General features: G+C 43.6%; 1 long non-coding RNA gene across 1 annotated transcript in view; it reads left to right on the top strand.

Moving 5' to 3' along the window:
- LOC142064202 (uncharacterized) overlaps positions 1-25,473 on the top strand; it is a 100,808-nt gene that overhangs the window by 13,015 nt on the left and 62,320 nt on the right. The window lies entirely within an intron of this gene.

Raw genomic sequence — 25,473 nt, 5'->3', positions numbered from 1 at the left:
CTCCTGTTGGTGCCATTAACATTTAAGAACCTTAGGACACTGATACGTGCTTTGCAAAGACCTGATGTTAGAAAATGTTTTTGTTTGGTTGGTTTGGTTCTTTGGTTGTTTTATTTTTTAAGGGGAGGCGTGGTGAGAAGCAGCTTTGTTTTTACATTCCTATTTCCACGTATCACCCAGCCTGCAGTCTGCCACCAAAAGCAGAAGGGGAGGGCAGAAAAGCCCACTAAAATACTAATCTATTGCAAAACATTTTGAGATCCTACAGATTAGGTACATTTTTAAAATACTGTATTACAGACAAGCAACACTACCATTTCATAGGCATCACAGGTGCAGTGCTAATAAAAAAGATGAGAAAGCACTGATTAGAGAAGCCTCTCGGTTGGCTGTTCCGCACAAGCGCTTCCAGAGCTGTAATTTGGTAGTTGTCACAGTACATCTCAATAAGTCGCCTCACTGTTTAAGGGTAAAACCATCATCTCCAAATAATCCCCTCCTTTAGGCACAAAGCTTTGTGACAAATTCAGCTGCTCAGCGCTGCCTCTTAAAATGGGTAATTAAAATCTCCCAGTGGCTACTTTGCTGGGTGACATTGTTTGGGGTTTTTTTTCTTTTTTTCTTTCATTTTTTTTTGGTGCTTACACTACTTTCTGAGTCTGTGCCACAAGTAGTTTGCAATAGGCCTTTATTAAGAGAACCTCAAAAAATCAGAGCATCAATTACAATGTAGATTAGTAGCAGTCCTTGCTGAAATTGTTGAGAGCCTGGTACTGAGAGCACATTTCTGGAAGCTTTTTTTTTTAAAAAAAAAAAAAAAAAAACAACTCTGTAAATAATAAACAGGGACATATAGGGGAAAGAGAGAACAACAGAAGCTAGGAGATGAGTAAGACAGCATGGGAAAAATAACTTGGGTGTACTTCAGTCTCTCATTACTCATATTTTCTCCTGTTTCAGAGACTGACTGCTCTAAGGTTTCAATCCTGTTGCGTGCTTCTTTATCAAAATTGTCTTCAGAACTACAAACCACTAGAAGAGCCATTAAAATAAAAGTTGTTTGGAAGTTGTTATTCCCCTTGCCTTCCAACACAAAGCACCGCCCGTAGCAATGACGATAATCCAGGAAAATCATGTTTTTAAATGGAAAGCAGTAAACTGTCAGCGTGAGATTTAAGCCCCGGTGAGCGAGGCCTGTGCGCTTTGCAGCGCTGGACGCGGCTGCTGGCGAGTGGCTCTGAGGACTCCCCAAACTCTGCAGGGGCAGGCAGGAAAGCCGCCGGCAGAGCTCGGGAGCAAAGCCGCCTATTGCGGAGTTAATCAGAAACCGTGCCTCCTCTCGGCGGCAGCGCTGCCCACGCTGCAGTGGAGAAGGCTGCCTGTCCGGTGTCACTGCACCCAATCTGACCACGTGTCCTTGTTTTCTGAGCTGGTTTTGAGACTGGAAAGGGTGCCCTTTCCTTGTTTGCTGGATACTTGTACTCTTTATGGCTAGCACAGAGCACCCTTGCTGAGAGCAATACCTCTGAAAGCCAGCTAAAGGAAAAGATTCCTACCACACGCACCCACAAAGTACCACGTGTGTCTATTCAAAGCCTGGCATTCCTGGGTAGCCGGGCTTCCAGGCTGGGACATGGAAGCTCCTGTCATCCAAATCACCCGGATGGGATCTGTGGATGCTCGTTAGTTCTCCACTTCAGACCATGGGATGAATATGGGCTGGGCTGAGTTTCAGGTTTTCAGTTCACCATAACTAGGTGTTAAACTGCTTTGCCACTGTAAGGGCGCACGCGGCCCAGGGAGACATCCATGCCTTCTTCCACGTATAGGGCTCTTGCTTGGATAAATTTCTACCGTAAAATGGTCTCTGTCCCTTTCCATATGAATACCTGGAGACAGAAAGCAAGCAAATAACACAAAGTGCCTTGTATAGGCACAGCCTTGAGGAGCTGGCATCCAGCAAGTAGAGAGCAGGCATTGATGTGCGTTGTCTTGAACCTCAGTTCTGCAGCCGACACCTTCACAGCCCCAGAGCAGACATTCGGAGCGAGCGTCTGGTCACTTTATCAAATAGATTTGCACTCCTGAACAACTTGCACGCTAGCTTTCTTTCCCTCTCTTCCCGAGATTAACATATGCCAATCTTTGGCAGCTCTTGTTGCAGCACCGTCCCGCGTCTATGCCTTTCCTCTCCCAGTGAAAGGCGCAGAGCCGTGTAGGGAGGGGAGTGGGCAAGCCAATTTCTGCATTTCCAAATAGCAAGCAAATGTTTGAATTATGGATCACAATTAACTGCTAATTGGTCATAATGTAAGCCCCTTCTGAATGGACATGGCAAATATTGAAACAAATGGCCTGTTATTTTTCAGACCTGAATGCTAGTCACTTAAAATGAAAAGCTAATTTCAGCCTGGGAGGCAAGCTCTATATTTTAATCAACTGTGACATATCGAGAACAATAAATGAGCACTTAAGGTGAGAGGATATTTATTTCCCTGCTGCAAGCTTCTATGTGAGAAGTTATACTGCCCAATGCAAAAGAAAATTAAACCGCAGCTTTGATCCAGACCTCAAAGAAGTCTCAGCAGAAAACCCGAATAAAGACAGCAACACAAAAGCGACCGCTCTAAGTAGAACAAACCACGCTGTTAGGAAAGCTTTTGTAGATTTTTTTTTTTTTTATATTAAGCAATTTTGCTGTTAAGGCAGTGCTTGGTCTACTACAACATAATTAAATAAAAACATCACTAAGAGCTGGGACTTCGCTGTGGTGACATTTTACTCCGCGGCTGTCCTGCAGAGCACACTCAGAACTCAAATATTGAAATAATATCTTAGAAATTATTTTATGAAGGTCTTTATTGCTACAACAAAAATTTGGTGTTCCCTTTTGTTCAAGGCACGCCTTCGTCTTCAATAAATGTAATTGGTTTTGTTATAAACATTGTCTCCCTCTCGCTTAAGTTGATGGGATGGTTTTTTTCCTATTTTCAAAGTGTTGAGTTAAAATTCCAATATTGTTCTTCTAAACCTTGGCTAACATTGATTTTTAAAAAGGAAAAAAATGAAATTAAGTAAGTTCAGGTGGATGTTTTCTAACAAATTAAACTACTTCTTGAATCAAGCATTGTATATAATTTATATACGTAATGTTCTGAAGAACTCATCTCTCTTCTGTGTCTCAGACTGTATATAAATAATTTATACTTTTTAATATTTCAATACAACCAGTAGAGCTGATGTTGCTCTGAACAATTTTTTTCCCCTATCCAAGCAACAAAATCAAGCCTCAATTCAACATACGGAAAGGGTTTTAATAATCGTATATAATACAGGGTTATGTTGAAACCAATAAAAAACATCTCCATGTGGCGCTCTCCTCAGATGAGATCTCGTGCCAAATATCTGCCGGGGTGGGTTTTGCCTAGTCAGCGAATAACTGCTACGAGCTGGGGAGGAAAAAGATGACGATGCATTAGGAGCCAAGGAAACCAAGAGAACTAATTCCCCGGTGAATTTCTAGCTGTTTTCTAGCATTTAGCATTGCAGGGGTATTGTCACAGGCTGGTGGGGGTTCTTTATAAATCGTGCTCACTTTGCATCTCTCGGGTGTCTTTATGTCCTTCCTGGTACTCCTTGGCTTTCCGCCACAGCTGTAGCGTTACGAGTCCTACTGCGGATGCTGGACATAATCGGTGCTGCTGTGGCCAGGCAAAGCTGTGGCCAAGAACCTGAGCTTCGATCTATAGCAAAGGGAATGGACGTAACACATACTTCTTTCTTTCAGAACATGCATACTGAAAACTGATGTAAAAGGAAGGGGTTTTGAATTTAGAAAATCCAGGTGCCACAGGGGCCACGTTTGGGTTTCTTGGCTGGCAAATCTGAAATACGTCTCAGGGACGCGAAAGGGCAAAACTAAATGCTGCTCAAGGAGTAAGTCTCAAACAAAAGCCAAACGCAGGTATGAAGATCCTCCTGTTTACCCTATTTTTAATCTTTGCTTCTTCCTGAAATTATGAAATATGTTGTTTGAGAGAAGCACTTTAAATCATGTTTCATTAAAAAGTTCTTTGCCCGAAATAATCTTGCACCAAGTCTATACAGGAGAAAAGTATTTTGGGTCATAAACAAGCTTTCTACTTCTCTAAGTTTAACCTCAAATGAAGCCCAGCCCTGAAGATTTTAACTTCTCAACATAAAATTCAGCTCTGCAGAATCATTTTTCAAAAATGGAAATTTTTATTAAAGAAATCTGTTGTACTTTTTTGTTTCCATTTATAGGTTTTAAAAAATGACAGCATATGTTATTCCTGAACTTCAGAATGTAGTACACAAATTTTAACCATCTAGTTCCAGCTCCTGCTGGAACACGCTGTGGAAATCACTGGCATAAGAAACAGGATCCATACAGAGGAGTCCTTCCCTAGTATCCTTTCCAGCTCCCAGAACTCGCTGTTTCAGGACCTTTAAGCAACATAGTCAGGAGCTTCCATCAGGTTATTGTCTTTATGCATTTGCTAAAAGTGTTTTCTTTCTTCTGTCTGCTTTGTCAGATCTGTCTTTTAACCCTATGTACCTATTCACTAACCTGTGAATGGCTTTCCAGCTCTTAATCAAGCGCTCACACATGCACACACCGGGCACTTTTAAAACAAACCTCTTAAAAATAAATAAATAATAATAAAAAAGTAGCCGTTAAAAGATTCAGTTAAAAAGCACAAGCTAGAAAAGGTCATGGTAGACCAGATACATTGGCAGGTGTTCATTTCTAGATGCAAATGTTCATAATAAACTCCCTGTACCCAAACTTGCTGTTATTTTGTTGGGAAGGGGGTGAACCACCCTGCGATGTAATCCTTCTACCATCTTCCGACGAGGTCTGTTCATCAGTCACTGCGTCACCCTTGCAGGGGACTCTGCGAGAAGTAGCACCCTGCACCAGAAGCTCATCTGCACTGAGGCTTCTTTCTAATACTTGAGAAATGAAAAGGGAACCCCATTTAAACCAAACTCGGGCACAAATGCTATGTTGCAGTCAGTTTGCATTTGTGGCACTTCCCTTGCTACTGCTTCTTTCTCCTCCAAGAACTAATCCTGTGGTGTGCTGAACGCTGCCTACAAACTGCAAAGCACCGTCCGGGTCAGGCTGGTCCAAGGGTCGACATTGCCTTGTGAATAGCGTTCCTGGGGAGAAATACCCCAGATTGACCAGAAGTCATTCTACCATTCATAAACCTATTTAAAAAATGGCTTTGCTGGTGAACTTCAGGTGGAATTATTACCGATGATTTTGATGATTTTTTTTTTTTTTTTCCTGGAGAATTAATCAGCTGGCCCTCCTTGGCTCCCACAGAGCCCTTACAGTCCTTCATTATTTGCTGTCAGAGGCTTTTAGTTTCCTGAGCTGGTGGAAAGTGGAAAAAAAAAAAAGGAGCCCCACATGACTCTGTAAAAACCAAAATGGTATTTCTCTCACGCTGCCAGTGAAACACTTCCAAGGTGTGATTGTCAGTCAGTAATTTTTTTAATGCATCTAGGTTTGCCATGAGCGAATGGAGGGATGCATTGATTTCTGTACTGCTAAAAAATGCTCTTGGTTGTAACCCTTCAGGGAAGGGACTGTGTTTCTGGTGTCCTTTTTCTATCTGGGATGACAACTCAGCAAATAGTAGTAGTGCCACAAATGTCCTTGCTCTTTTATTGGGTATTAGGAGTGTATTTGTACTGCCTAATGGTTTCAGGTTTATACTGGATGTTTCACATTGCATTTTGGAGAATCTCTCTCCTGCCTAAAGATGGAAGTTAAGCTCAACTGTTCTGGTTCAGCCCCTTGTTAGTTTTCTTTAAAAGGAAAATTAATACCCTTATCCAAGCCAGCTTTCTGGATCTCTGTTATATAAACTTTGACGTTATTATCTCCCTCTTCCATGTAGCTCCCAAATCAGCCAGCAGATTCAAAAGGCCTGAGTATTAGGTTCAGGATCCAGAGCCCGTACAGGCTCTCCCTCCTCTTCTTCAGTAAGGCCACCCATCAGCAGGGGCGAAAAGCTGTTTGTAAGCACAGGCGCTTTTCCGTCGCATACCTCAGAAGCCAGCACTCGACAGATGGAAGTTAAAAAAGAATCGTGTTGGCTGCCTGAGGCACGTCTTAATTTGTCGCTCAGTTTGTTTCACTTTTAATGGTTCACTTAGCTGAACCCGCGACTAAAACCATGGCGGGGGGAAATTTAAAAGTTTAAACTACAAGCTTTTGACGTGCTGGCCCCCAGCCAGCACCCGAAAACACCAGGGGGGCTGGGGGGCAACCCGGTGCTTCTTGCCAAGCGCTGCTGGTGGGTCACAGGGACCATCCCGGGCGCGGTGGTGCTCCTTGGCCTGTCCCGGGGTGTCCGAGGGGCCCGGGGCTGCCGAGGCAGCTGGCGGGGAAGATGCAGGAAGGGCAGGACCGTCCCTGCCTGTGCGCAAAACAACCAGGCAGGGAAAGGGGATTTAAGCTTGGGGAAAGCTACCCTGTGACTCCTACTCAGCAAGTGGAAAAATAATAGGTTTTGATCCTTCCCAATGAATACGTAATGGAGAATATGAAGTGAAGCTTCCAGAGAAAAGAATAAAGCCTATTAAAGAATCTATTTTTCAGTCACCCTTGGTTTGCCCTCTGGTTTTGCATGCTGGCTTTTGCAGTCATGGAGCAGAGTCATTTCGTAGCTGCAAGAGCGCATTTCTGTTGCCAAATGGCAGCTCGAGAGCTCAGCACTTGACTGCCGGAGCCGCCCCAGCCAAGCAGGTGTTGGCCAGGCATCAGAATTGTACCCTAGCTTCCCCCCAAAAAAATAATTAATAAAATGAATTAATATCAGGCAAATTTTGTAATTTACATGTATAAAATAATGGAAAGTGGTGGGAGGTCTATTCTCTTGGTGAAAATTGCAAATGGTCTGGGAAAATCAAAAGGGGTGGGGGACCAAAACACTTGCACTGGTTGGGGAGATCTTAAATGCTCACAGAGGCTATTTCCATTATTATTTTGTTATTATTAATGGATGGAGATGGAGCAAGCAAATATGAACACAATTTAGTTACTTTTCTTCAAATCTCCTGATACTTTTCCTGTTAGTCTTTGTAGTATCTCGTCTCTGACAACAAAGAGAAAAGAGTTTTCTTAGTTAAAGTAATCTCTATGGGTGAGATGGAAAGAAAACGTTTAGTGGATGCTATTTGATGAAAACAGAGAATTCACTTTGTATTCATGAGTCGTCATCCCTTTTACCTGTTTCCTGTAAATATTTATACAAGCATCTTTTTGCCTAGTGAGGATTCTGCAGAAGCAGGTTTCTTGGGGACCACCCACCCGGAGAGCACCCGGGGAGCCTCGGAGGCGGCTCGTTACAGAGCAGCAACGATGCCATGTCGTACCGGTTACCCATCGCTCAGAGCAACTGATGAGTGCCTAAAGCAACAGCACTCGCGGCAAATTCACAGGCTGAACTATGTTGGCATAAACTGTCTAGAAAGTAATGTTTAATGAACAAGTTAATTAGAAAACCCACCACGCTTGTTTGTAAATAATTGGGGGGGAAACTAAATATTAGGAAAGGAAAATTTTTGGCTAACGCTGCGCTTCACAGTCCAGACTGACCGTATCCCACATGCTTTTCTTTTACTGTATCTTACCCTTTTGAGGCTGTATCTGCTGGGATTTACACGTCTATTTATTGTTTGCCTGAAAATTGATTATAGTACAGGCCAAATTTGTATAGCTACAGTCAGTGAATGTTTTGCTGCTGTCAGCAGTTGGCCCTGCTTCAGAGGTGAACAGACCCCTCAGCTTGCACAGGTAGTATCTTTACCTGCTTATGCTTAATGTGTTTCATAAATACAGCAGAATTTTCCACATTCATTTCTGTGACAGTTCAGATAAAAGAATTCCTCAGTACGTTTTGTACTTCTTCCTAAAGTCAAAACACTTGAGCTACTTCCCCCTACCCCCCCAGCGTACCCTCCAGGGCATCCCACTCCCCTGCTATTGCAGCGGGTCCTTCCTAGGACTATTTTCAATAGCTATTCCCTTAACGAGTGCTTGGATAACTCTCCCTCAGCCGCAGCTCCTGAAGGCATGGCCCTGTGCTCGGAGCCATGATGCTGCTCCTCCTACAAAGCTTCAGGCAACCACCTGAGGTCCGGCAGTTATAAATGTTGTCCCTAGCGAAGGCAGCCATACAGTGACAGTACAGAAGAAGGGGCATCTCCGGGGGGCCTTTTAGCCCACCCAACTTGTGGCTCATTCTGAAAAGGCCCAGTTCAGCTCCGCTGTATTTATGGTGCAGCCAGTGCAGCCACCTTGGCAGAGCTTCCAGAGGCAGGTCCTGATTCGCTTTTGTTGATTATCAGCAAATATTCACAGCTTGTAGGTTTGGGTTTTTTGGTGTTTTCTTTCGTTCTTTTTGGTTTTTTTTTTTTATCTCCCCTTCAGATTACTTGCTTCCCCCAGCCGTCATTGCCTGGCCCTTTTGCAGCGTACTTCCCTGGCGTGTTTCATTCCAAACTCCAGCAACAGAAAGTTAAGTTTCCTTTATTTTTCTCTTGCCTCTCTTATTTGTAATGCTTTCCGCTAAATTAGGCGTTCAAAGCGTGCTTTACTTTGAGCTTTCAGAGAACAGCACACGCATTTTTCCATTTGTATTTGCTCAGCGACAATTTCAGGATGTGTCTCTTCAGTATTAGTTAAGGAGCAAGATGAACCCGGTGTTCAGGGAGCCGAATCAGCCCGTTAAAGCAATCCTTAGCGCATCGTCCAGAGTTTGCACGAGCTCGCTGTGCCTCTGTACTCCAGCGCAATACACTGGGCACAAGGCCCCCGCTCAGTGCCTCTGGATATGTGCTTTAAAAACAAAAAAGTCCACTTGCATTTCTTCTTTGGCAACACAGAGATAATCTGCTTCGTGGAAGAGCATGAACCTGTTGTGACTGATCCATGAAACGCTTCATCCCTGCTGCCTGCACAGGGGAAAAAACGTGGTGGTGAGCCGGTGTTGCTGTGTGAGCAGGTTTTGTTGTGGCAGCGTGTCCTCTCCAGAGCACCGCCCCTGAAAATCCTCCGACAGACAGCTCAGCAGGGCCCCCGTGCTCAGGCCCAGCCCAGAGTAATAAACACAGCTAGTAGGTTCAGGAATTCTTTTCATACTGATGTTACAAATCTCTACTACGCTGTATTTTAGAGAAACCTGGCGTGGGCTTAGCCAATCTGTGCTTTAAATAAAGCACTAAAATTTGGGGGATGGGAGCGATGTTCACCTAACATGTTCTGAGTTTGGACATCCCCGACAGCAAGAAGGCAAAAAAACCTGCTGTAGTCAAAGTAAACTTAGAAATTCCTTCTAGAACAAATGAAATTTAAGAGCACCTCCCTGCAGCACCATCACCCAGGGCAACGCGAGCAGCTCGTCACCCCGATGAGGTGGCAGGTGAACTGCTGGCTCCTGCGGATGGGCTGGGGCCCTATCCTGGGCAGCACAGCCCAAGCGTTAAAGGGTAGGACCTTCTGTGACCATAGTTTGTTCACAAAGACTTTTAAGCCGAGTGCTTCTGACACGAAGTACGGCAAATTGACTTGCGTGCTACAGAAGAGGTGCTGTAATGCCGTGTGGACAGGCAAATTCTGAAACCTGAGGCCCAGAGCAAGGCACGGCCCCGGCGTTACTAACTGCAGCCGTGTTTTACTGAACCTGAGGGCGCTTTGAAGAGCAGCAGCTGAAAACAGTGGAAGGATGCTTTGGTCCTCGGGTCATTCCAGTTTCCAAAGTAAATGTGGAGGTTGCTAACGAGCTGATGATTTCATTAAAGCAACATTTTGTTCTTTGGAGAGATAAGCCACAGAAGTGACATAAGAAAACACTGACAGCAGCTCCTTGGTTTGTCAGTACTTGCTTTTAGTGGCGCTTAGATCTCTGCCATCAAAACGCTAATTCGATTACAGAGTGTTACTTAACAGCATAACTAAAGACTTACTCGTGTAAGCGAGCGCTTAGTAGGATTAAACTTGATGTTGACATTAGGAATGTGGTGTGGCTACAGCGAGAGGAAGTAACAGGATGAAAAACTATTAGTTGTTTATTCTCACTCAAAATCCTGCTATTCATTCAATGATCCATACCTTTCTTTAGATATAAACAGAATATTAATCAGCCTTTCCATGGGGATTTTATTTCTAAACATGCTTTTTGCCTATTCTCTACGTGAATATCAGAAAACATACAGCAAAATATGCAGAATCCCTCAGACTTTTGGAGATCGATTTCTTGGAGTTGTATCTCCATACATTGATCCCTCTGTGATCCTTTGCTTTTGCCATCCATTCGAGCAATGCCCATAAGCCCTGTGGACCAAAGCTGCAGCAGGTAAGGAGGCCTTTGCCCCCCTGAACTGATGATCAGCGAGGAACGATCTCAAAAGCTCTTCATCTGCATTAACAGGTGAAATTCTGCCACTGCCCAGAACTCGTGGGCAAAACCTACAGAAGTGGAGACGCCCTTTCCTGTGCTTCAAGCACTGGGAGGCTGGACTGAAGCAGCTTCTTTAACTCCAAATGCCTCCAGTGAGGCCTTGTTGGCCAGCACGTTTGCGAACATGATATGAAACTGGTTAAGCAATTGATTTAAGCTGAGAAAGCAGTTTAGGTCTCAGAGATGGAAACAACACTCCCTGGTAAGGGGGGTGTTTCATCCAGTGAGGACACAGCGATGTTTTCACGTTACTTCAAATGGCATTTCTGCACTATGATGAGAAGCAGAAGCGATAGCGCGGCATGGGTAACACAGGGCTCCTTGAGGAGGATGTGTCACCAAGGAGCCTTCCCCTGCAGCTGCAGCGGGCTACAGCAGAGAGGGGAGTTCATATACGGCTCTTTCTGTGTAGTCACTTAGGAAAAAAAAACTGCTTTGGAAAGTGGACTCCTGGAATTGGAGGAGACAACGTTTCACAACAGATTTGAGGCAGACCAGTCCGACGCTGCCTCAGGACTGCATTCCCCGCTGCCAGCCGTGTGCAAGTGGAGTTCAGTGCATGGGGAAGGCGCAAAGACCTGTGGAGATCGTGATACCTATCTGAGCAGTATTTGCCTAATTCACTTAGTTTGCTGCATTTTCAGAGTTAATGACCCGTGGTTTTTTTTCCTCTCTGTTGAAGTTTTCCCCCACTTCTCAAACTTGTTCCTTGTAGATGGGGAACTGTGTTTTCTTGCAAGTTTTTGACGACGGGGTTCCCCAAATTTTAGAAATGCCACTATCTGCTGATAGGCTTGCACGAACCGCACCTACTCCATGTTGCTGACACCAACACCTGGCGCAAGGGTAACAGGGATGTGTATCAGCAGCTATAGAATCCCAGAACGGTTTGGGTTGGAAGGGGCCTTTAGAGCCCACCCAGTCCAACCCCCTGCAGTGAGCAGGGACATCTTCAACCAGATCAGGCTGCTCAGAGCCCCGTCCAGCCTGACCTTGACTGTTTCCAGGGATGGGGCATCGACCACCTCTGTGGGCAACCTGGGCCAGGGTTTCACCACCCTCACTGTAACCCTCATCCACCACCTACTGGTGATGTCCTCGTAACAGTCCAACCCAACTCCAGACCTCACTGCTCATGATCACCTGTGATTATGGATGAGTACTCAGTTATGTTTTTTTGCCACATTTTATTTAGCAAGTTCCTTTTCCAGCTGTCCTTGATACTTCTAACGGCACTGGGGAATCAGTGTCTGACAAATACAGATCGCTGCCTCCAAGAGGGGATGAGTAGCTGGTAAAGAGAACTCAATAAAACAATTTGCTCTGGTGATTTTATTGGAGTATGTAAGTAAAAGGGTTTTAATTCACCTCAGTGAATGCATTTTTATGATCTGCATCACTGAAATCATACTTGTGATGAAATGAAATAATTAAAAAAGATATTCTCTTCTCTTCATTGTATTTATGATTAACAAAGTAAATGAAAATCCAGCCTTTTATCTGACATCAAATGGTATTGCATTTTGGAGGTAAATTGGGCATTCATCTTTTTCTGGTGAGTTTTTTGAAGCTTAAACATACCTTTCTTTTTCTCCCTTTCCTTCCTCCTTGTTTCTGAATACCGGTAAATTAAAGATGACTAGAAACTGGAAATGCTTTCAGAAAAGGTCTTGAAATTCACACACATGCACACAAAAGAGGGAGAAAGCAAGAGAGAAATGTAAGCCCTCTTTTTTCATATTAGCATCACAATCAAGCAATTATTTGGAATACTTCATACATATTCCATGATCTTTTTTTCAGTCTACATTAAATAATATATTTCACGCTAATCTTAATTTATAGAATTATACAGCAGTATTGTTTTACTCCTGCCTTCCCAAGGTTGGGAAACTACTAATTTGGCAAATAACAAGTTCTCTAGCCTGTAAACTCTCCATGAATAATGAGAAGTCACTTAAAGACTAGCATTGTCAGATAGAAAGCCCCTTTAAGGAAAAGGTGGTAGGAAACACACTGAAAATTTCACCATCGTGAATTGTAATGAGAGAATTATAGGAAAGAGAGTAATTTTCATGCACTTCCATGTATTTTTGTTTTACTGCTGTGTAACTGAGACAAGAATCAAATCCGATGCCTCCAAATGACAAATTGCCTTGGCCAAATTTTGTCACTGCTGCAGACAGGAGCAAGATCTCCCCGTGACTGCGTGGAGGGCACGGTCTGCAGAGTTAGCTGCACGACATAACTGTAAAAGGGAAGGCGGGCAAGAAGGAAAGGACATTATGACCTGTTTGATCTTTGTGCCTCTAGTTCACGGATTGGGTTTTTGTGACATTGCTTGGTCTGGGCTGATTTTGTACTCTCTTCATTCTTTGTCAGCCAGCCAACACAAAACTGACAAAATCAAGCTCTGGGTACTTTAAATGTGTCAAGTGTTTGACAGCAATATTGTGCTTGAGTTTACCAACACCCACCTCTGAGAGATCAGCCACAAGCACGCTGCTGTAATCCACCTTGTGCATGAACTGAATCTCTGAAGATACCTGGTCAAGACCAGGGCAAATTCGAGCAATTCTTCCATACCTTTGAGTCCTACAGCGTGTGTGTGCTTGCGAAGGGAGGGCTACAATGCACGAACCTGACTGTGGCTGCAGAATAGCACTGCAAGCAATGGGCTAAGTTTTCACCTAAGATTATTTTCCGCTCAGAGAAGCAACAGGCAGTTGCCTAATTAAAAACTGAGTAAAGGTACAGAAAAGCAGCCCTGTGTGCTTCCTATCGTTCCGCCTCCATAGGGAAGGGGATAGTATAGCCATTGGAAATGCAGCAGAATGATGTTTCTGTGGTCTCAACTGACACCCCAAGAGTCGAACCAGAGGCAGTCACAGTCGTTCCTAAGGGCATCTAACCCCTGCAGGTCTTTTTGTGGCTTTCAGCCGATGCGGTGCCACCACACGGCAGAACAGCGCTTTGCCCTTGAGAGCCTGGCCTTGCCTGCTGACCATTACACCTCGCCACCTCTCTGTCCCTCAGTACGAGGGTCAGGCATTTCTTCGTGTGCGATTCCGGCTGTGCCACGGGCACTGCCTCCTGGCTTTGTCTCACTCATTAGCACACTCATGTACTTGCCAATGTTGTCAGTTGCCAATATTAAACAAGGTCAGTCCTGGGATTTTTTTTTTTTTCCCCTTCAAATTTTGTTCTAAAACCTTGTCTGCTGCTGAAATTGGACTTACAGGCCTTTAGTTGCCCGAATAAATTTCTCTTCCACTTACTTAAATTTGTGTACTCTGGTCTCTGTTCTGGAGCTGTTCCTTCAGAGCTCTGCAATGGAGGTTTTCCAGTCTCCCTGACACAAGCATTTCATTTGTCAGTGCATCCTATTAGAAAATACTTTGAACTTCTTACCCCACGGAGCAGTTTTATATTTCAATTCCTTCTCCCGCTTCTGGGATTGGTACCAAATACGTGCATCATAACGACAAAACAATTTTCTTGACAACATATATTTGCATGTTTAAAATTATGCCCATATATCTAATTTTTATAAGATCTGAAGTGTAGAATAATAAAGGAGGATGGAAGACGACAAAGGCAACTGACTATTTGTTGTTGTTTTAATGCAGCGTGTAAAAAAAGTAAAACCATGAGATCAAGTGAGTTTTTTTTTTCCTTAATAAAGATATTCAAGGAAGTTCTTTAAATAAGGAATCTGGGTTGTAGACTTGTCGCGCAGTCTTTCCAGCAAGCAATTAAAGCTCAACATTTACAGTCAGTTAGATGAACCAGATGTATTCTTGGCAAGGGAGAGCTTGAAAAGCAACAGATTTTGAAGTACACTGACAGCCCTTAATCTTCAGACAGAAAAAGCTCTGCTTAGGAAGCCCTCCAGTAAGTAAATTACATAGTTCATCATGTGTTACTTAACAGTTCTGTTATTTAGATTTTGATTGTTGAGGACTTAGTAAAAGAGTAAGAAAGCCCAATCTATCTTCAGCAGAAGTGAAAGGAAATGTTCCCAGGGAACTAGAATTAAGTCAGTAAGAGCAATGTGAAGTGTTTTCATCTCCTACCCGATTTTAAAGCAAATGACTGGGGGGGTTGTTGGTTTGTTTGTTTTGGGATTTTTTCCTTCTCTCTTTTAATGGCAGTAGATCTTCTATAACGTAGAGACACTCAGCAAAGTAATGTAGTGAGATTGTGCTAACGTGATTTTGCCAAAAGCAATCAGTATATATTAGGCATATGGTAAAGAAGGAGACACAAAATTATCTTCTTTATAGCAGCTGCAAAATCAAGAGGAAAAATTGACCCTTCGTTACACAAGTAATAGATGCCCGTTTCTGTTTGGAAAGAAAAGACAAAAGAACACGGGCATTAACAAAATGGGGGAGAGGTGCAGCGGACGGTACAGGGATGCTGTGAGAGTCAGGGAAATCTGTACAGCAACAAAAGCATTTCCTTAGATCCAAGGCTGACCGCTCACAACTGCTCCTCCAGCAGAGCACAAGCCTCCCCTTTCTTGAATGTTAAATGGACCCAGCCTTTAACTCGACGCAAGCATGGGTGTGATGCACCGTCTCATTCACCTGCTTAACGCCCGCTTCAGTGGTACCTTCGACTGAGAAGCCTTTAGCAATCGTTGCCAGGTATAACCTTTGTGAACTGTCATCTCCTAACTTTGGGCAGTGGACAGAACTTGGCAGCTTCGCACAGGGGGTCTGAATTTCTCCTGATCAGGACAAACCTTGGATTTTTTGGAAAGGGATTATAAATCTTCAAGGAAAAGAGCAACAGCAAAGAAGTCCAGAGAGTATCTTGCATGAAGCTGCCATATTTTACAGGCTTGCTTTACAGACAACCAAAACTTATTTAAGTTTCTATTGTAAGGTACAGTAAAATAACGACATGCTCTCAGTTTGCCTTGCCACAGACATCTGCTCCTTTCTGCCCCTTTCTGCCCCTGCCCAAAACAACTGGCATCCCCGGTGCCTTACTCTGGCTGCCTTTGTTCACTAGATGCAGCTTGCTGGAACACAGAAATGCTATCACACTCTTCCTGATATTGCACGAAGAAGGAGCAATGCAGAGCATTAAGCCCAGGGTTATTTTTCATTTCCATTCTTTAGCTTTTTTAGTGATTAAACTCCGCTTTTGATATTTCGGGCCATGAATGCATCTCCCCTACCCTAAAATAAAGATTTGTAAAAAAGCCCAAAAACCCTCTTCTGAATAGTTTGCTAGAGGAATAGCAAGGGTCACCCAGGACAAGCTGCACCGCTGTCAGAAGCAGCTGAGCTGCAGTAACCTGAGCCCTTCCATAACTGATTAAAAATGAATCTTTGGCTAGGTCACTTTGGGAAAAGCGGGCAGTGGGAACTCCTTCTCCACAACTGTGTCTGCCTGGAAAATTATTTAACACAGATGTTTCTTATTTCATCGGTGAAGAAGTCCGTTTGCCTTAAAGCTTCCAGTTATTCTGCAACTATCATTACACAAGACATAGGCTTGTCTTCCAGAAGAGTCTCAATTTGAGATTGCATTTTGCTGTATAATGAATTCTTTGATTTGAGGCAGCCTCAGAGGCTGCAAAAACTCTTCCAGCTTGCAAACCTGAAGTGCTATAAAAGTTTTAAGATATTAGGTATTATTTAGTGAATTATTGAAAATTGTGTTGTTTGAAAGTCTTGCAAGCTTAGCAGAAAGGGGGGGAAACAAAGCTTGGATTTGAAAACAAAAGAAAGAAAGAAACTGCTGGGGGTTGTCACCGAGCCAGGGAAGGAAGGAGTTGCCCAGAAGAGTACTAGATGTTTCTCTAGTATCGTTTTAATGTGCACAGAAATTTCTACACAGGCCTTTGGAGGGAAAATCAGGACTGGGCAAACGTGCAAGAGACATACTGAATAAGCAACAGTTGCATACTTAATATCTTTTGTCTCCAAGTATGTAAGATGCACGTTGATGCTATCTGAATAGATACGGATGAACAAAACACTTGCCCACTGCAGGGTTAGGTTGAGACAGGAAGTTTTTTTCTAGGACAGGTTTAGCAGAAACCGATTGCTGTATCTTTGACTTTTACCTCTGGACGGACTTGGGATATAAATCTATCCAACTAATTAATCTATCTAGAGACACGGTTTTAGTTTAGTGTTTCCTATTGACCAGTTGTAGGCAGCTCTCAGCTCAGCAAGCAGGGGTTTTGAAGTGCCCTTTGGAAGCACTTATCTTCCCCCATCCGCGTAAGACTCGGAGTCTTGCTTAGGTTTGGAGCTATCTCAGGTGTAAAGTCCTGCAGTGTCTCAGTAATAGGCATTGAATTCCTTTACTAATTCCGGCTGTTTGACTCTCCAACACTGCACATGTTGTAGTACATCAGTTCTTGGGGAGCAGTTTCAAGTAATCATATTCCTCAGCGATCTTCCAGAAACTAGACACCGTACTACTTGTACCCTAGTGATTTTGAGTCATGTTTTGTCCTGCAAGTCAATGAAGATGTGATAATCAATTACTGACCCAAAACAGAAACTGCTGTGACAAGAAACGGCCAACTCCATTAGTGTATTAGCATTACAAACATAAACCTTGGAACTGAAAAAGAAACAGAACAACTAATGTTTAATCTTGCTCTTGTTTCACCTAAACTTTTCGATATCAAGATGCGACTGAAAATCATTTTCAGTGAAAACTCTGTGATGAAAAAAACAGAATAACCAAAAGCAAGAGTTTAGATTTTAAATTAGTAATTCAGTACAGCAGAGGTAAAGTAGATATCCATGTGCCACATCATAACACAAACACAACTTTAAACCAGACAAAATAGTTCTTTTGAGTAATAATGGTAGAAAACTTTATTGTGTTAGGGCTAATAATTCATGTCACCTGGCAGTTATTTTGGAAGGTTTGGATGACTTAAAATGGAAATTTCTGGGGGATGTTCTGCACAGACAGGTTTATACTTGGCAGCTATCATAGCATTTTACTCGTTAAAAAAAAAAAAAAGACTTTGCACTCCAGGCATACAATTAGACACAAAGCACTGCATTCATCATCTCTTTCCCAACTTACTATCATTATTTGCCAAAATCTTTTCTCAAATTTTTTTTGGCCCTGTCAAAACTGGATTACTTTCCCTTTAGGAAGGCAAGTGATTCAGCTCAACTGAAGTCAGTAGGAATGGGGTGGGTTTTTTTTTTCTGAATCACATTTAGGATTAGCACAGGTAGTCCTGGTTTTACTGAAACAAACGGAAGAATTCACAATTATTTCAATGGGGCAGGGTTTCATAACTGCACGATCTCTTCTGATGTACTTTTCGTCTCCTCTTTCTCTTTCCTACTGCTCAGCGATACAATAGTTTTATATTATCATTTAATATGAAACAGGATTCAGAAGGCATATTGCAAATAGAAAATATGCTCCTGTTTGCTAAGATCAAGCAGTATGACAAAGGACTTCTTAATTTATTTTCATTCTACAGCTCTGCACAATCTGTATTTATTCTTTGACACCGATTTACACTGCGCTTTTAATGTGATGTTCTTTTTTTAAAAAAAGTTACTAATATCCTTATAATACCTGACAGAATAATACATTGGCATGGGAAAATTTTTCACTAGAATATTATTTCCTTCTATTTTAAGTCTGCATGAAGTACTTATCAGAAAAGTTAGATGGAGCAAACCGCATGACTGATTTTTTTCCTCCTTAACTGATCAATTAATGTGGGTATTGTGGTTTAATAGGAGAGAGATTGGTAGTCTCTAGATAGAGATTACTGACATCTACAAACTTATTCAATTTGTTGGCCCTGGGATTTCACTGAGAACAGTTCAGTACAATAGTAACACAGAAAGGAATGTCCTGATAATTTTCTTTAGCAAATTCCAGCAGAATGGTTGCACATAACGAACTGCAAGCGAACAACAGTAAATCTGAGAATGGGGGCGGGAGGGGAATACAGCCATATTACATCATTTCAGAGGGGATAGAAACATTCTCCATAAACACTCTTGGATGTAACGTATCGATTCCTAACTGCAATTTACTGTTCACCACAAGCATATTTATTCACTGCATGGACATGAATTATACGATTTGTAGCTGCTGATAACCAAAGGAGAGAAAAAGTCCATTCCAGACCTCAGCCACAAAACTTTAAGGATTCCATCATCCATAAAATCAATGGAGAAACAGTAATAATCCTTAAGGTGTTTTTAGTAATGAAGGTTTTACAGTGGAATGAATTCCCAGGGTGAATTAAGCTGATGCAGAGTCTGATCGCTTATGGAAAATGCTGCAAGGCCTTCATTGTAGATTTATGTTATATTCAAAATCTATTTGCAGATTTGCAGTAATCGGGGGGGGGGGGGGGGGGGGGGAATCCCATATTGTGCAAACACAAATGTTGGATGGGGAAGGAAACTGCACAGCAGCAGCATCACAGAGGGTGAAGTCCTGGCTCTTCTTTTTGAGGCGTTTTTGACATTGATCTAAACAGACATTAAGCTGATTTATGTCTAAATAAAACTGGAGGGTTTTAGGCAGCAGGCAGTGTGACCGGTGGCCGGGCTTTGGGTAGAGACCGGCAGCCCCGCGTTACCCACCGCCGCGCCGCCATCTCGCGGGGCGGGCGGCCATCAGCGGGGGCGAGCCGCTCACGTACGCGCCGCTCCGTCGCGGGGGTCCCGGCCGCCCGGGCCAATCAGCGTGAGACGTGTTGCGGGGCCGGGACGCGCGAGGGAGAGGCGCGGGCGCTGAGGGGCGGGAGCAGCGGCGGGGCCGCGCTTTGCCTCGGGGCGCCGCCGCTCTCGGCTGCTGCTTCCAGGGGGTCTCTGTGTGTCCCCTGAGCTCGTGTGTTAAATTCGTGTGTGAAAACGGCCCGATCTGCAGGGGGTGCTGGTTGAAACAAAAAGATTTGGTCGTAAAGGCATCTCTGCTGTGCCATGGTCCCGACGAGGGTCCCCAAAGGGTGCTGGGTGCCACACAGAACCCCAGGGCCTGTGGAAAGAAGCATCACCCAGTACCAACGGAGAAAAGTGCTCGGTGGGCCCGAGCGGGCTCGCTCTGCATGAGCAGTCTGGTACCAAAAAGGCAAACGGCAGATGTACACGCTGTGGATAATATCAATAAGTTCCCATTTATCCCATGTTCTCAAATTACAGTACAGCAAATTCACTTCCAGGGGCTCTTAATCCACAGCATGAGCACTCGCTCTTGCCATTTTAGTGGTAAGAACAATCAATTATTTTTAAATTTGCTACTTTTTTACAGCACTGAGCATGAACTTTATGCTTTCACAGTGGTCTCTGCTACTCCAAATACAAGATATATCTAATCTATAGAAAATCGTTTTACTACCAGTGTTTGTACTGGTAAAAGCTCAGCTCACATCTCCGGTATGATACAATACTCCTCTGAATATTGTACAGCTGGAGAAAAGGAGGTATAAAGCTATAAAATGACTGGGGCCAATGGCTTCTGGGTATCCTTAAACAAGACTCAGTTTCCAAGTTACAAGTTCTAATTAGTTGATGATGAACATCAAGCCAAAAAAAGAGAAAAAAAATGTCAGTCCATGAGCTCTAGCTTATGCCAAGTCTGCCTGTGAAATATTGATGGTGGCTGCTGCATTAAGTTGTAATGGCAGCGAGCATTTGTTCCATAATGTTCTTAAATATTTAGTGACAAGCGATAATGCTGTCCCACAGAAAATCTCTGGGACACAAAATATCAGTGAAATGCCTCGCACAGAGATCTTTCCGTTACAGCTTCCATGTCGGTGTAAGTGTGAGGAGAAGGATCAGCGCCTACTGCTTCCCAGAAAAACCTACAAAACCCATTCCCTGAAGCCGACTGTTTGTGGGTCATCTGCTAGTCATTTGTCCCAGTTTTCTCTCCGGCTCCCCAGCACGTTTGCTCAGCGGAGGCCACGCTAACAACGAGCTGTCGGGACCGGCATTCCAGGCATGGCTCCGTGCCTGAGATAAAGCCACACCACGCTGTCGCCTCGCCGCGAGGAGGGTGACGTCCCCCCGCTCCCCCCAGCGCCGGCGTCTCAGTGATGCCTGGTGGCAATGGCCGGGAGCTGGTTCTGCCACCGCCTGGAGGGACACACAGCTCCCCAGGATGAGTCAGGGGGACCTCTAAAACATACTGAAAGCTGCCTAAAAAGTGTGAGCTTCGGTCTGTCATACAGTGTGTGGTATCTGATAAATACACCCAGGGCCTCCCTCCTCCGTTACAGACAGTGGTACTGTCTGTACTATCCATAAGGATAAAACACTAAATAATTGAACAGTATTGATCTTAAAATTGAGTTACCAGAAAGAGCATTTCCTGTATATTTTCAAAATAAAGCCACTGTGTTCCTGTCTATAATCATCGCATGAGCCCATTGACAGGTTCGATAGTCTCAGCTTGGCAGATTTTAAAAGTCAGTACAGAGGACGAGTGTGTGTGTTTTCAAACATCAGATACGTTTTAATTGTTCTTATTTAAAGCTACAAGCCCTCAATCAAACAATGCCCTTTCTGTCTTAGAGCAAAGCCTGCCGCAGTAACACAGGCATGTGTTATCTAAATCAAGTTAAAGACTTGCATTAACCATGAAAACTGTAGCGCATCTGATTTAAAACGCCATTTCCCCCATGTTCAGTTATGTTGCCAACTTTATGAAGACAGGTTTTTTCCTTTATCGTCGGGAGATGAGCAGTGCAGCTTTCAGAGGTGAATATGGGCAGTATTCCACTTGGTGTATGGGCCGCTAAGGAGAGGTCAAATAATATGAGTTATAAATTTGGGGCTTTCAAAATATCGTTTTACAGTGACGGATACAAGTTGGTTATATTTATCAGCTACATAATGGAGTAATAGCTACTGCTTGAAACATGGGAACTTGCCTGCCCTTTCAAAGGTTTGGGTGGCAGAGTTGGATTTAAAGTTCCCTGTGCTCTCACAACGCCGTATCTTTAACTCCAGTTTTCATTTGTGCCTTATCCAAGCAAACACTTGCATGTGTTGCAGTCACACGATTTATCTCTACGTAGCAATGTTCAGATACAGTGCACGCAGAGGCCCTTACATTGTTGGTGCAACGACTTTCCTGCCTTTCTGAGAAGCTCAGAGCAGGGCATGGAGGGGATCGCAAGGCAGTCGCAGGCAAGTGTGAGGGCTGCACCTCTCGTAGTAATGAGCCATGGTTTCTCAAAACACAAAACTGAAGAAAACTGCATACTTGAAATTATTCTTGTCCCTTGCTAGGTGGCTCTGCACGCAGATAGTGCTAGAAAAGCTCACGGCCACTTAGGTGAATCCTGCTCTAATCTCTGATATTCTCGCTGCCCTTCAACTACATCATCCTGTGGGAAGAGGTGTGCAGCCAGAAGAAATGGCTGTGGTCAGGATTTCCATTTTTGCTGATGTCCAGAGTTTTTCAAAGAGCAATTCAGTTTCCAGGCAAACTTTGTTGTCAAGCTTTTTTTTAAAAAAAAAAAAAAAAAAAAGAAAATACCTGCTTTTAGGGTAAAACATTAACTTTCACTGCAGAAATCTCCGGACCCAAGTGATAAAATCTTGGAGCTGGCCCAAACATTTCTTGCCTTTAGTTTTGTTTGCGATGCTGAAAGTTTTTGTTGAATGGTGGTTTCAGCACAGTCAAGACCTTCTGCGGGGAGTTGAAAATGGGGAGGGGTGTGGTGGGGGTGGGTGGGGTGATGGTGCTGCTGTTTTGGGGGGTTTTAAGTGATATTGTAGTAAATGTACAGATTGCGTCAATAAGTGCCACACTTTGTTGCACACGTTTTTACATATTAAAGACAGCAACTTTGGCAGGTGAGAAGCCACATGGAGCAGCATATGTCAGACAAGATATATTGACTTACTCTAGGTGTTGTGCTGGGCCCCCAAACCTTAACTTTTTGTTTAATTATTCTCACTTGAAGCTCTATAAACTTAATATGGGAAAGAGAACCCGTGCGTTCCAATGTGACAGTAGTAAGCCGGATTGCAGCTTCTTCAAGGTTACGGACAAAGTGAAATTACTGCACTGTAAAGCTGTCACAAGGGTACAGCGTTCCTAACTGTTACGGAGAATCTGCTGTTAAACTTGAAATGACAGGCTTATGGCCAGCTTGGGAGAAGTCTACACAAGTTTATTGGGAGGTAAACCTTGTAAGAAGCATCTCCAGATTCATATTGATACAGAAATGTTTTACAGATTAAAATCTGTTAAATGTGAAAATAAAATTTGCCACATCAATCATCAGCAATTGAGAAAAGCCCAAACCTAGGGAAATAACTTGTAATGAAATCAGTCTTTATAGACTTCTGAGAGTGGCATTCTGGGGCAATTTTACCTTTTATGCTCTCATAATTTCATATTTGACTTTTACTGCCAATTGCTTTAGCTATTGATTAGGATAGGAAGAGTGTGAACACATTTTTGAATGATTGTTGCGCAATGCTGCTAAATATGACTTGCAAATACCAGCAGTCAGGATTCACCCATCTAAGGAACTGTTGCACCGTATGAAAAACCCTCACCGTCGGGAAATGTCAGAGAAGTGTGAGGACGAACAGGAAATTGTGACTATGGCTAAAACCGCTGGGATGGCACTGCAGGGAGGGCAGGTCGCTGCACATTGGTTCAGCGAAGTTCTCCAGTCTGAGCCTTCACTTTTAAGCAAATGAGTTCTGAGGTGCTTGGATGCTCCTGCGAGTACTGAGTGCACGGGGTGCTCCAGCTGAGTAACTTGAAATGGCTGTTAATTATTAAATAAACTTGAATTACACTGATGGACTCCATAAACTGAAGAACTAACTCAGCACCTCTCATTATAACAATCTTCCTGATCTGAGGCCTGATATAGAGTAAAAATAAAAACTAACCTTGAAGAAGTGAGGATCAGGAAGGTCTATAAAGTGAGCAGGCTGGTGCAGCATCACTCTGGATACCCCGTGAAGGGCAAGAGTCTTTCGGTACTACAGTGCCCGATGAAGTGGCGCTGACCCAGGCACCGTAGGGTCTGGCCTTACGGACCCAGGAGTGCCAAGGACATCCTGATTTCCCTGTCCATTCTTTCCCAGTTATCTGGAGGCTGCTGCCTTCACAGCACAGCAAGGCTCTGCGTCCTGGGTGGCAGTGGGACCTTGGCAGGCTTGGGAGTCTGCAGGGCCCGGGGTCTCTTTCCAGGCAGAGAGCAGGGTCAAGGGATGGTCCCACCTTGGGTGTTTTAGCAGCTGCTAACTAAAACTTCACTTATGAGCTTATGGATGAAAGAGCTCCGTATAATAAAACCACTGTGTAATCATCTCCTGTTCCTTAAATTATCAAATGCACCGTTCAGGAAATTGAAGGCAATATTAATTCCTCTCTATGTGGCTTGATAATATTCTGTGATTTCCACTAATATATCATCTCTGAGCAATCTCTTGACCAGATGTGAAGTCATGCTAAGGTTCTGTGATGGTGGTGATGGCTCTCCTGAACAGCGAGGAAGGCTTTTACCATTTAAAATCTGATCCCAGCTTTCTACATTCTCTAATTTTGTCTCCCTTATCCCTCTACTACACGTTCCTTAAGTTGACTCCTTGCAGGGGCTGGGGAAGGCAGGCAAAGGTGTCTTTACTGGACAGATTTTGAAATCTTTTGCTTCTCTTACTCAGTTTAGCCAAAAAGAAATAAATGATCAGAACTTTCTCTGTTACTAGCACCATTCCTTTAGGAAGATACTGGGGAGGCAGGGCTGGAGGTAAAGGAGTTAAAATTTAGAGGATTGACGTGAATAAAATGATGATAACAGTGCAGGAGGGGAAAGAAAAACTCACTGAGAACTAGGATTTTGGATGATTTGTTAGCAGCAGTTTTTCTCTTGAGTTGTCTTTGCATGCATAATTAGTTCTCTCTGGAGATATTACTGAGAGATGTAGCTGGAAAAATTATAAGGGTGCATACTGTGAATCACAGAGACGACAATTCAAATAATAATACCTGATCAAGAAAGAGGTACAATGGACAGACGTATCTCTTTTAAAACTGAAAGGCAATTTCCGTAAATGAAGGGGTAATTTTATATGATCATATTTATCTACATCTGAAGCAGAAGGATGTAATTCATCCCTCGGTTTTCTTTGTTATGAATAGTTCACAGGTTGGGGTCAGCCAAAAGTGAAGATGTTCAGCTAATAGCAGTACGGATAATTTAAACAACATATAATGCAGGTTGGTCCTTGTAAGAGAACAAAATAATACAGGATTTGTGTTTCCACAGTTGGCAGGCGGGTCGCTGGACAAGTCATTGCCTGCTATAGGGCAGGAGCAGGGGAGATGGTAAACACCGCTCTTCTGTGGTACGCTCACGTGGTTATTCCTCAAACGACAAAAGCATAGGCTGGGCAGTATGGGGGTTTGGCTCCAGGTGGTTTCTGAAATGCCCTTCCTCCGGGGATGTTCACCCAGCAGTGAGGCGGCAGCTGCGAGTGGGGCAGAGGTACCCGAGCAGCCGGGGAGCAGCTCGCCCTGCGGGCAGCGGCGCATCCCCTCGGTGTCCGCTGCTGTGGCTCCAGCAGCGCCCCATTCAGCCAGCCCTTGCAGGAGCCTTGCACATATGCTGCAATGTCCTTTCTCGTTCTTTTAGAAATGTCATTTAAACTTTGGGGGTTGCCATTGTCTTTGTCTTTGAAATGAAACCATTCTCCCTGCACTTGTTCCGTTCAGCTTTCCCTTCACACCACCGCGTTCCACCACAAAAAATTTGTGCGCTCTGTTAAATGGGCAAAGATTTGTTTTGGCAAGTTTTCGGGTGATAACCATTTTATTACCTTTCTTGCTGTTATTCAATATCAGTATTTCAGTCTGTTTCTCAGCCAGCTAGATGGTTCAAAGAAAGAAGCAGTTCAATAACCACAAAGAATTCAAAATTATATATTATAAAGATTAGGACAGTCGGGGGAAAGGGAATAAAAGCTGT

Source organism: Phalacrocorax aristotelis, chromosome 13 (genome assembly GCF_949628215.1).
Source record: "Phalacrocorax aristotelis chromosome 13, bGulAri2.1, whole genome shotgun sequence".
Lineage (NCBI taxonomy): Eukaryota > Metazoa > Chordata > Aves > Suliformes > Phalacrocoracidae > Phalacrocorax > Phalacrocorax aristotelis.
This window is presented reverse-complemented; position numbering and strand designations above follow the sequence as displayed.